The sequence below is a fragment of the Trachypithecus francoisi genome, unplaced genomic scaffold (genome assembly GCF_009764315.1).
Source record: "Trachypithecus francoisi isolate TF-2019V2 unplaced genomic scaffold, Tfra_2.0 Lachesis_group6, whole genome shotgun sequence".
Lineage (NCBI taxonomy): Eukaryota > Metazoa > Chordata > Mammalia > Primates > Cercopithecidae > Trachypithecus > Trachypithecus francoisi.
The window spans coordinates 81,594,202-81,605,123 of NW_022681471.1; the positions used below are offsets into that span (position 1 = coordinate 81,594,202).

General features: G+C 38.5%; 1 pseudogene; it reads left to right on the forward strand.

Moving 5' to 3' along the window:
• Positions 1-242: 242 nt before the first annotated feature.
• On the forward strand, positions 243-945 carry LOC117077761 (annotated as a pseudogene).
• Positions 946-10,922: the final 9,977 nt, after the last annotated feature.

The window sequence follows — 10,922 nt, forward strand, 5'->3', positions numbered from 1 at the left end:
CTACAAAAGAAACTCCCAAAAGAGTAAACAGACAACCTATAGAATGGGAAAAAATATTTGCGAACTATGCATCTGACAAAGGTCTAATATCCAGCATCTATAAGAAACTTAAACAAATTTACAAGAAAAAAAACCACCATTAAAAAGCGGGCAGAGAGTTCTGGCTTTGGCCTCCTCCGCTGCGGCCACCACTACTACAGCCACTGCCACCACCGCTGTCACCGTGGCTTGTTATTCCTAAAATGGTGCCACTAGACTTGGATAAGTGTGTGGAGATAGCGCGGCTGTACAAGTACCTGCCAGAAAATGACATGAAGTGGCTATGGACTATGTTTGTGAACTCCTCTTAGACGAGTCAAATGTTCAGCCAGTATCAGCACAACTAACAGTGTGTGGAGCTATACATGGATAGTTTTATGACCTTTGTGAACTATTCAGAACTGAAGGTCAGGTTCCTGACACAAACTACATATTTATGAGTGATTTTGTAGACAGAGGTTCCTGCAGTCTTACCTTCTTGCATTAAAGGTTAAACGGCCTGATCGTATTACACTTTTGCGATGAAATCATGAAAGTAGACAGATAACACAGGTTTATGGATTTTATGATGAGTGCCAAGCCAAATATGGAAATGCCTAGAGATACTGTACCAAAGTTTTTGACATGCTCACAGTAGCAACTTTAATAGATGAGCAGATTTTTTGTGTTCATGGTGGTTTATCTCCTGATTTCAAAACACTGGATCAAATTCGATCCATGGCACGGAATCAGGAAATTCTTCATAAAGGAGCATTTTGTGGTCTGGTTTGGTCAGATACTGAAGATACAGATACTTGGGCTATCAGTCCCCGAAGAGCGATGTTTTTCCATCAATTTTCCCCCATCCCATCCCCACCCTGGACTCATTTGAGAAGACTTGAGAAAAGATCAATACAATTATCTTAATGTACAAAGTCATAAGCTGTAGCAGTTTTTAACTAAAATTTCAAAACACAAAAAGGAGGGCAGCCATTTAGATTAATTTATTTTATATCCATTTAAAATATCATCCAACGAAGGACAATGAAGTTTACATCTGGGACAGGTATACATAACTTGAGGCATCTGGAGTCCATCGTCCCCACCAAATAACAACTTGGCTGCTGAAATTTCTTAAAACTTACCAAACTAAAACAAAAGGCTGAATGATACAAAAGGAGGAGTACTTAGGTGTAATCTGTCAATTGGCTTTTTTAGAAAAAAAGCAACACATCCTGTTTCCCAGACCAGTAAATAAGCAAGAGCTATATGCAGCAGTGTGAGTATTAACATGTCTCAAGTCTTCTCAAATGAGTCCAGGGTGGGGATGGGATGGGGGGAAAATTGATAGAAAAACTTTGCTATAGACACTACAACAAACAATAAATTTAGATAATTTAAAATATAAAAAAGGCAAGAGGCAGCATTCAGCAGCAAAGTGCTCATAAAAAGGATATTGTAGAGGGTAATACAAGAAAGCTGGAGTAAGAAGAGGGCAGAAAAATGGGTCAGCAGGATGAGCAAAGGCCTCAAAGGAAATACAGCATTGGTCATTCTGGAGGAATAACACATTCTGAATCTGGAACTGCCCAGAATAACATTGGTTCTCTTGTACTTACACCTTTGAAAACCATGATCGAACCAATACTTCCACAATGAAAGCACTAATTAGGAGCAGACCATACTGTCACCAGTTTCTCATCAAACACAAAATTATAGCCTTCATTAACGAGTAGATGTGCTCTGGAGATGAGTTTTAAGTTGTTGATATGACCAGACTCATTTGTGACTTTTGCTACAAAAAGCCAACCCGCTCTTCGGGGACTGATAGCTCAAGTATCCGTATCTTCAGGATCTGACCAAACCAGATCACAAAATGCTCCTTTATGAAGAATTTCCTGATTCCGTTTGATGATTCAAATTTGGTTTTTGTCCTTGGTTCCGTTTATGTGATGGATTACTTTTATTGATTTGCATATGTTGAACCAGCATTGCATCCCAAGGATGAAGACTACTTGTTCGTGGTAAGTACACTTGTTGATGTTGTGCTGCTCCATTTGGTTTTCCAGTATTTTATTGAGGATTTTCACATTGATGTTCATCAGGGATATTGGTCTGAATTGTTTTTTTTTAAAATTATACTTTAAGTTCTAGGGTACGTGTGCACAACGTGCAGGTTTGTTACATATGTATACATGTGCCATGTTGGTGTGCTGCACCCATTAACTCGTCATTTACATTAGGTATATCTCCTAATGCTATCCCTCCACACCCTCCCCATAATAGGACCCAGTGTGTGATGATCCTGTTCCAGAGTCCAAGTGATCTCATTGTTGAATTCCCACCTATGAGTGAGAACATGCAGTATTTGGTTTTCTGTTCTTGTGATAGTTTGCTGAGACTGATGGTTTCCAGCAGCATCCATGTCCCTACAAAGCACATGAACTCATCCTTTTTTATGTCTGCATAGTATTCCATACTGTACATGTACCACCTTTTCTTGATCCAGTCTGTCATTGATGGACATTTGGGTTGATTCCAAGTCTTTGCTATTGTGAATAGTGCCACAATAAACATACGTGTGCATGTGTCTTTATAGCAGCATGACTTATAACCCTTTGGGTATATCCCCAGTAGTGGGATGGCAGGGTCAAATGGCATTTCTAGTTCTAGATCCTTGAGGAATTGCCACACTGTTTTCCACAATGGTTGGACTAGTTTACAATCCCACCAACAGTGTAAAAGTGTTCCTATTTCTCCACATCCTCTCCAGCAACTATTGTTTCCTGACTTTTTAATGATCACCATTTTACCTGGTGTAAGATGGTATCCTATTGTGGTGTTGATTTGCGTTTCTCTGATGGCCAGTGATGATGAGCGTTTTTTCATGTGTTTGTTGGCTGCTTAAATGTCTTCTTTTGAGAAGTGTCTGTTCATTTCCTTTGACCACTTTTTGATGGGGTTGTTTTTTTTTTTTTCTTGTAAATTTGATTGAGTTCTTTATAGGTTCTGGATATTAGGCCTTTGTCAGATGAGTAGATTGCAAAAATTGTCTCCCATTCTGTAGGTTGCCTGTTCACTCTGATGGTAGTTTCTTTTGCTGTACAGAAGCTCTTTAGTTTAATTAGATCCCATTTGTCAATTTTGGCTTTTGTTGCTGCTGCTATGGGTGTTTTAGACATGAAGTCCTTGCCCATGCCTATGTCCTGAATGGTATTACCTAGGTTTTCTTCTAGGGTTTTTATGGTTTTAGGTCTAACATTAAGTCTCTAATCCATCCTGAATTAATTTTTGTGTAAGGAGTAAGGAAAGGATCCAGTTGCAGCTTTGTACATTTGGCTAGCGAATTTTCCCAGCACCATTTATTAAATAGGGAAACCTTTCCCCATTTCTTGTTTTTGCCAGGCTTGTCAAAGATCAGATGGCTGTAGATATGTGGTATTACTTCTGAGGGCTCTGTTCTGTTCCATTGATCTATATCTCTGTTTTGGTACCAGTACCATGCTGTTTGGTTACTGTAGCCTTGTAGTATAGTCTGAAGTCAGGTAACATGATGCTTCCAGCTTTGTTCTTTTGACTTAGGATTGTCTTGGCAATGCGGGGTCTTTTTTGGTTCCATATTAAATTTAAAGCACATTTTTCCAGTTCTGTGAAGAAAGTCATTGATAGCTTAATGGGGGTGACATTAAATCTATAAATTACCTTGGGGAATATGGCCATTTTCACAATATTGATTTGCAGATTACATAATTATATATTTAGAAAACTCCATTCTCTCAGCCCAAAATCTCCTTAAGCTGATAAGAAACTTCAGCAAAGTCTCAGGATACGAAATAAATGTGCAAAAATCACAAGCATTCTTATACACCAGTAACAAACAAACAGAGAGCCAAATCATGAATGAACTCCTATTCACAATAGCTTCAAAGACAATAAAATACCTAGAAATCCAACTTACAAGGGATGTAAAGGACCTCTTCAAGGAGAACTACAAACCACTGCTCAGTGAAATAAAAGAGGACACAAACAAGTGGAAGAACATACCATGCTCATGGATAGGAAGAATCAGTATGTGAAATGGTCTGAATTTTGGTTCTTGTTGTTGTGTCTCTGCCAAGTTTGGAATCAGGATGATGCTGACCTCATAAAATGAGTTAGGGAGGAGTCCCTCTTTTTTATTGTTAGAAATAGTTTCAGAACAAATGGTACCAGCTCCTAACATTCCTTCTGAAAATATTCAAATCAATAGAAAAAAAGGGAATCCTCCCTAACTCATTTTATGAGGCCAACATTAGCCTGATACCAAAGCCTGGCAGAAGCACAACAAAAAAAGAATTTTAGACCAAAATCCCTGATGAACATCGATGCAAAAATCCTCAATAAAATACTGGCAAACCGAATCCAGCAGCACATCATAAAGCTTATCCACCATGATCAAGTGCGCTTCATCCCTGGGATGCAAAGCTGGTTCAACATACGCAGATCAGTAAATCTAATCCAGTATATAAACAGAACCAAAGACAAAAAACACATGATTTTCTCAATAGATGCAGAAAAGGCTTTTGACAAAATTCAACAGCCTTTCATGCTAACAACTCTCAATAAATTCGGTATTGATGGAACGTATCTCAAAATAATAAGAGCTATTTATGACAAACTCACAACCAATATCATACTGAATGGGCAAAAACTGGAAGCATTCCCTTTGAAAACTGGCACAAGGCAGGGATGCCCTCTCTCACCACTCCTATTCAACATAGTGTTGGAAGTTCTGGCTAGGGCAATCAGGCAAGAGAATGAAATCAAGGGTATTCAGTTAGGAAAAGAAGAAGTCAAATTGTCTCTGTTTGCAGGTGACCTGATTGTATATTTAGAAAACCCCATTGTCTCAGGCCAAAGTCTCCTTAAGCTGATAAGAAACTTCAGCAAAGTCTCAGGATACAAAATCAATGTGCAAAATCACAAGTACACTTTTACACCAGTAACAGACAAGCAAAGAGCCAAATTATGAATGAATTCCCATTCACAATTGCTTCAAAAAGAATAAAAACCTAGGAACCCAGCTTGCAAGGGATGTGAAGGACCTCTTCAAGGAGACCTACAAACAACTACTCAGTGAAATAAAAGAGGACGCAAAAAAATGGAAGAACATACCATGATCATGGATAGGAAGAATCAATATCATGAAAATGGTCATACTGCCCAAGGTAATTTGTAGATTCAATGCCATCCCCATTAAACTACCTATTACTTTCTTCACAGAATTGGAAAAAATGGCTCTAAAGTTCTTATGGAACCCGAAAAGAGCCCACATTGCCAAGACAATCCTAAACCAAAAGAACAAAGCTGGAGGCATCACGCTACCTGACTTCAAACTATACTAGAAGGCTACAGTAACCAAAACAGTATGATACTGGTACCAAAACAGAGATATAGACCAATGGAACAGAACAGAGCCCTCAGAAATAATACCACACATCTACAGCCATCTGATCTTTGACAAACCTGACACAAACAAGAAATGGAGAAAGGATTCCCTCTTCAGTAAATGGTGCTGGGAAAATTGGCTAGCCATAAGTAGAAAGCTGCAACTGGATCCTTTCCTTACTCCTTATACAAAAATTAATTCAAGATGGACTTAAATGTTAGATCTAAAACCATAAAAACCCTAGAAGAAAACCTAGGTAATACCATTCAGGACATAGGAATGGGCAAGGACTTCATGTCTAAAACACCAAAAGCAATGACAACAGAAGCCAAAACTGACAAATGGGATCTAATTAAACTAAAGAACTTTTGCACAGCAAAAGAAACTACCATCAGAGTGAACAGGCAACCTACAGAATGGGAGAAAATTTTTGCAATCTACTCATCTGACAAAGGGCTAATATCCAAACTTACAAAGAACTCAAACAAATTTACAAGAAAAAAACAAACAACCCCATCAAAAAGTGGGCAAAGGATATAAACACACACTTCTCAAACAAAGACATTTATGCAGCCATAGACACATGAAAAAATGCTCATCATCACTGACCATCAGAGAAATGCAAATGAAAACCACAATGAGATACCATCTCACACCAGTTAGAATGGCAATCATTTAAAAAGTCAGGAAACAACAGGTGCTAGAGAGGATGTGGAGAAATAAGAACACTTTTACACTGTTGGTGGGACTGTAAACTAGTTCAATCATTGTGGAAAACAGTATGGCAATTCCTCAAGGATCTAGAACTAGAAATACCATTTGACCCAGCCATCTCATTACTGGGTGTATACTCAAAGGATTATTAATCATGCTGCTATAAAGACACATGCACACGTATGTTTATTGTGTTACTATTCACAATAGCAAAGACTTGGAATCAACCCAAATGTCCATCAGTGACAGACTGGATTAAGAAAATGTGTCACATATACACCATGGAATTCTATGCAGCCATAAAAAAGGATGAATTCGTGTCCTTTGCAGGGACATGGATGCAACTGGAAACCATCATTCTTAGCAAACTATCACAAGAGCGAAAAATCAAACACCACATGTTCTCACTCATCGGTGGGAATTGAACAATGAGAACACTTGGACAGAGGAAGGGGAACATCACACACTGGGGTCTATTGTGGGGAGGGGTAGTGGGGAAGGATAGCATTAGGACATATACCTAATGTAAATAACGAGTTAATAGGTGCAGCACACCAACATAGTACATGTGTACATATGTAACAAACCTGCACATTGTGCACGTGTACCCTAGAACTTAAAGTATAATAATAATTAAAAAATTATACAATCATATTTGTCAGCCAGGCCTGGAAGAGAAATATGTATTATATTTCTTTTAGTTCTATGTGATCAATAACAATGATAAAATTGTTAATCATCTTTTGATGATTTATTATTTATGCCTTGGCTGTTAGATGCAAAACACTGTGAACTAGTTCGTTCAATAAAAAGCTTTCTTCATTTATTTTTCTTTTGTCTCCTGAATATAAAGAATCTCAAAGATAGGAAAGATAGAATATAAAGAATCTTGAAAGATAGGAATAAGCATTTTTTGATCAGCTTTTAACCAAAAGGCTCTGTGCTAAAAACTGCAGATGTAAAGATACAATATCTGCCCTCATAGACTTTATGGTGCACCCGATGAAATAACTAAATACCTGGAAATACAAATAAAAATGCAAGGTAGTATAAAAGTAGCGAAAGAAAGAAAGAGAGAGAGAAAGAAAGAAAGAAAGAAAGAAAGAAAGAGGAAAGAAAGAAAGAGAAAGAGTACCAGCTCCTCTTTGTACCTCTCGTAGAATTCGGCTGTGAATTTGTCTGATCCTGGGCTTTTTTTCGTTGGTAGGCTATTAATTACTGCCTCAATCTCAGAACTTGTTATTGGTCTATTCTGGGATTTGACTTCTTCCTGGTTTTGAAATGGGAAAATGTATGCGTTCAGGAATTTATCCATTTCTTCTACATTTTCTAGTGTATTTGTATAGAGGTGTTTATATAATGTTCTCTCATGGTAGTTTGTATTTCTATGAGCTCAGTTGTGATATCCCCTTTATCATTTTTATTGTGTCTGATTCTTTTCTCTTTTTTTCTTTATTCATCTGGCTAGCAGTCTATTTTGTTAATCTTTCTAAAAACCAGCTCCTGGATTCATTAACTGCTTGAAGGGTGTTTCGTGTCTCTATCTCCTTCAGTTCTGCTCTGATCTTAGTTATTTCTTTTCTTCTGGTAGCTTTTGAATTTGTTTGCTCTTGCTTCTCTAGTTCTTTTAATTGTGATGTTAGGGTGTCGATTTTAGATCTTTCCTGCTTTCTCCTGTGGGTATTTAGTGCTATTAATTTCCCTCTAAACAGTGCTATAGCTGTGTCCCAGCAATTCTGGTATGTTGTGTCTTTGTTCTCGTTTGTTTCAAAGAAGTTATTTATTTCTGCCTTCATTTTGTTATTGACACAGTAGCCATTCAGGAGCAGGTTTTTCTGGTTCCACATAGTTGTGCAGTTTTCAGTGAGTTTCTTAATTCTGACTTCTAATTTGTTTGCACTGTCACCTGAGAGACTTTGTTATGATTCTCATTTTTTTGCATTTGTTGAGGAATATTTTACTTCCAGTTATATGGTCAATTTTAGAATAAGTGCAATGTGATGAGAAGAATATATATTCTATTGATTCTGGGTGGAGAGTTCTATAGAAGTCTATTAGGTCTGCTTTGTCCGGAGCTGAGTTGAAATCCTGAATATCATTGTTAATTTTCTTTCTCATTGATTTGTCTAATATTGTTAAAGTCCCCCACTATTATTGTGTGGGAGTCTAAGTCTCTTTGTAGGTCTCTAAGAGCTTGCTTTATGAATCTGTGTGCTCCTGTATTGGGTGCATATATATTTAGTATGGTTAGTTCTTCTTGTAGCATTGATACCTTACCATTATGTAATGCCCTTCTTTGTCTTTTTTGATTTTGTTAGTTTAAAGTCTGTTTTATCAGAGACTAGGATTGCAACCCGTGCTTGTTTTTTCTTTCTATTTGCCTCGTAAATATTTTTCTATCTCTTTATTTTGAGCCTTTGTGTGTCTTTGCATGTGAGATGGGTCTCCTGAATACAGCTCACCAATGAGCCTTGACTCTTTATCCAATTTGCCAGTCTGTGTCTTTTAATTGTAGCGTTTAGCCCATTTGCATTTAAGGTTATTATTGTTATGTGTGAATTTGATCCAGTCATTATGATGCTAGCTGGTTATTTTTGCCCATTAGTTGATGCAGTTTCTTCATAGTATCAATGGTATTTACAATTTGGTATGTTATTGCTGTGGCTGGTATTGGTTTTTCCTTTCCATATTTAGTGTTTCCTTCAGGAGCTCTTGTAAGACAGTCCTGGTGGTGACAAAATCTCTAAGCATTTGATTGTCTGTAAAGGATTTTATTTCTCCTTCACTTTTGAAGCTTAGTTTGGCTGGATATGAAATTCTGAGTTGAAAATTCTTGTCTTTAAGAATGTTGATTATTGGCCCCCACTCTCTTCTGGCTTGTAGGGTTTCTACTGAGAGGTCTGCTGTTAGTCTGATGGGCTTCCCATTGTGGGCATTCCAACCTTTCTCTCTGGCTGCCCTTAACATTTTTTCCTTCATTTCAATCTTGATGAATCTGACGATTATGTGTCTTGGGGTTGCTCTTCTCGAGGAGTATCTTTGTGGTGTTCATTGTATTTCCTGAATCTGAATGTCAGCCTGTTCTGCTAGGTTGGGGAAGTTCTCCTGGTTAATATCCTGAAGAGTGTATTCCAGCTTCGTTCCATTTTTCTTGTCACTTTCAGGTACACCAATCAAACGTAGATTTGGTCTTTTCACATAGTCCCATATTTCTTGGAGGATTTGTTTGTTCCTTTTCATTCTTTTTTATCTAATATTTTTTTTCACACTTTATTTCATTAAATTGGTCTTCAATCTCTGCTATGCTGTCTTTTGCTTGATCGATTTGGCTATTGATACTTGTGTATACTTCACGAAGTTCTCGTGCTGTGTTTTTCAGTTTCATCAGGCCATTTATATTCTTCTCTTAACTGGTTATTCTAGTTAGAAATTCCTCTAACTTTTTTCAAGATTCTGAGCTTCCTTTCTTTGTGTTAGAACATATTCTTTTAGCTCAGAGGAGTTTGTTTTTACCCATCTTCTGAAGTTGACTCCTGTCAATTTGTCAAACTCATTCTCTGTCCAGTTTTGCTCCAGTGTTGGTAAGGAACTGTGATCCTTTGGAGGAGAATAGACATTCTGGTTTTTGAAATTTTCAGGCTTTTTGCACTGGTGTTTCCTTGTCTTCATAGATTTATCTACCTTTGGTCGTTGATGGTGGTGACATTCGAATAGGGTTTCTGTGTGAACATCCTTTCCGTTGCTGTTGATGCCACTCCCTTCTATTTGTTAGTTTTTCTTCTAAGAGTCAGGCCCCTCTGTTGCAGGTCTGCTGGAGTTTGCTGGAGGTCCACTCAAGACCCTGGTTTCCTGGTATCAGCAGCGGAGGCTGCAGAGCAGCAAAGATTGCTTCCTTTTCCTTCCTCTAGAAGCTTTGTCCCAGAGGGGCACCTGCCAGATGCCAGCTAGAGCTCTCCTTTATGAGGTGTCTCTTGGACCCTGCTGGGAGATGTTTCCCAGTCAGGAGGCACAGGGGTCAGGGACCCACCTGAGGAGGCAGTTTGTCCCTTAGCAGAGCTTGAGCACTGTGCTGGGAGATTCGCTGCTCTCTTCAGAGCTGGAAGGCAGGAACGTTTAAGTCTGCTGAAACTGCACCCACAGCTGCCCCTTCCCTTAGGTGCTCTGTCCCAGGGAGTTGGGAGTTTTATCTATAAGCACCTGACTGGGGCTGCTGCCTTTCTTTCAGGAGGCCCTGCCCAGAGAGGAGGAATCTAGAGAGGCAGTCTGGCTATAGCTGCTTTGCCAAGCTGCAGTGGGCTCTGCCCCATAGTATAGTTTAAAGTCAGATAGTGTGATGCCTCAGGCTTTGTTCTTTTTCCTTAGGATTGCTTTGGCTGACAGACTGGATTAAGAAAATGTGGCGCATATACTCCATGGAATACTATGCAGCCATAAAAAAGGATGAGTTTGCGTCCTTTGTAGGGACATAGATGCAGCTGGAAACCATCATTCTTAGCAAACTATCACAAGAAGAGAAAACCAAACACCGCATGTTCTCACTCATAGGTGGGAACTGAACAATGAGATCACTTGGACTGGGGAAGGGGAACATCACACACTGGGGCCTATCATGGGGAGGGGGAGGAGGGAGGGATTGCATTGCGGAGTTATACATGATATAAACGTCATGCACATGTACCCTAGAACTTAAAGTATAATAATAAAAAAAAAAAGACTCTTATGGTATTTATATTAATTTTAGAATAATTTTCCCTAATTGTCT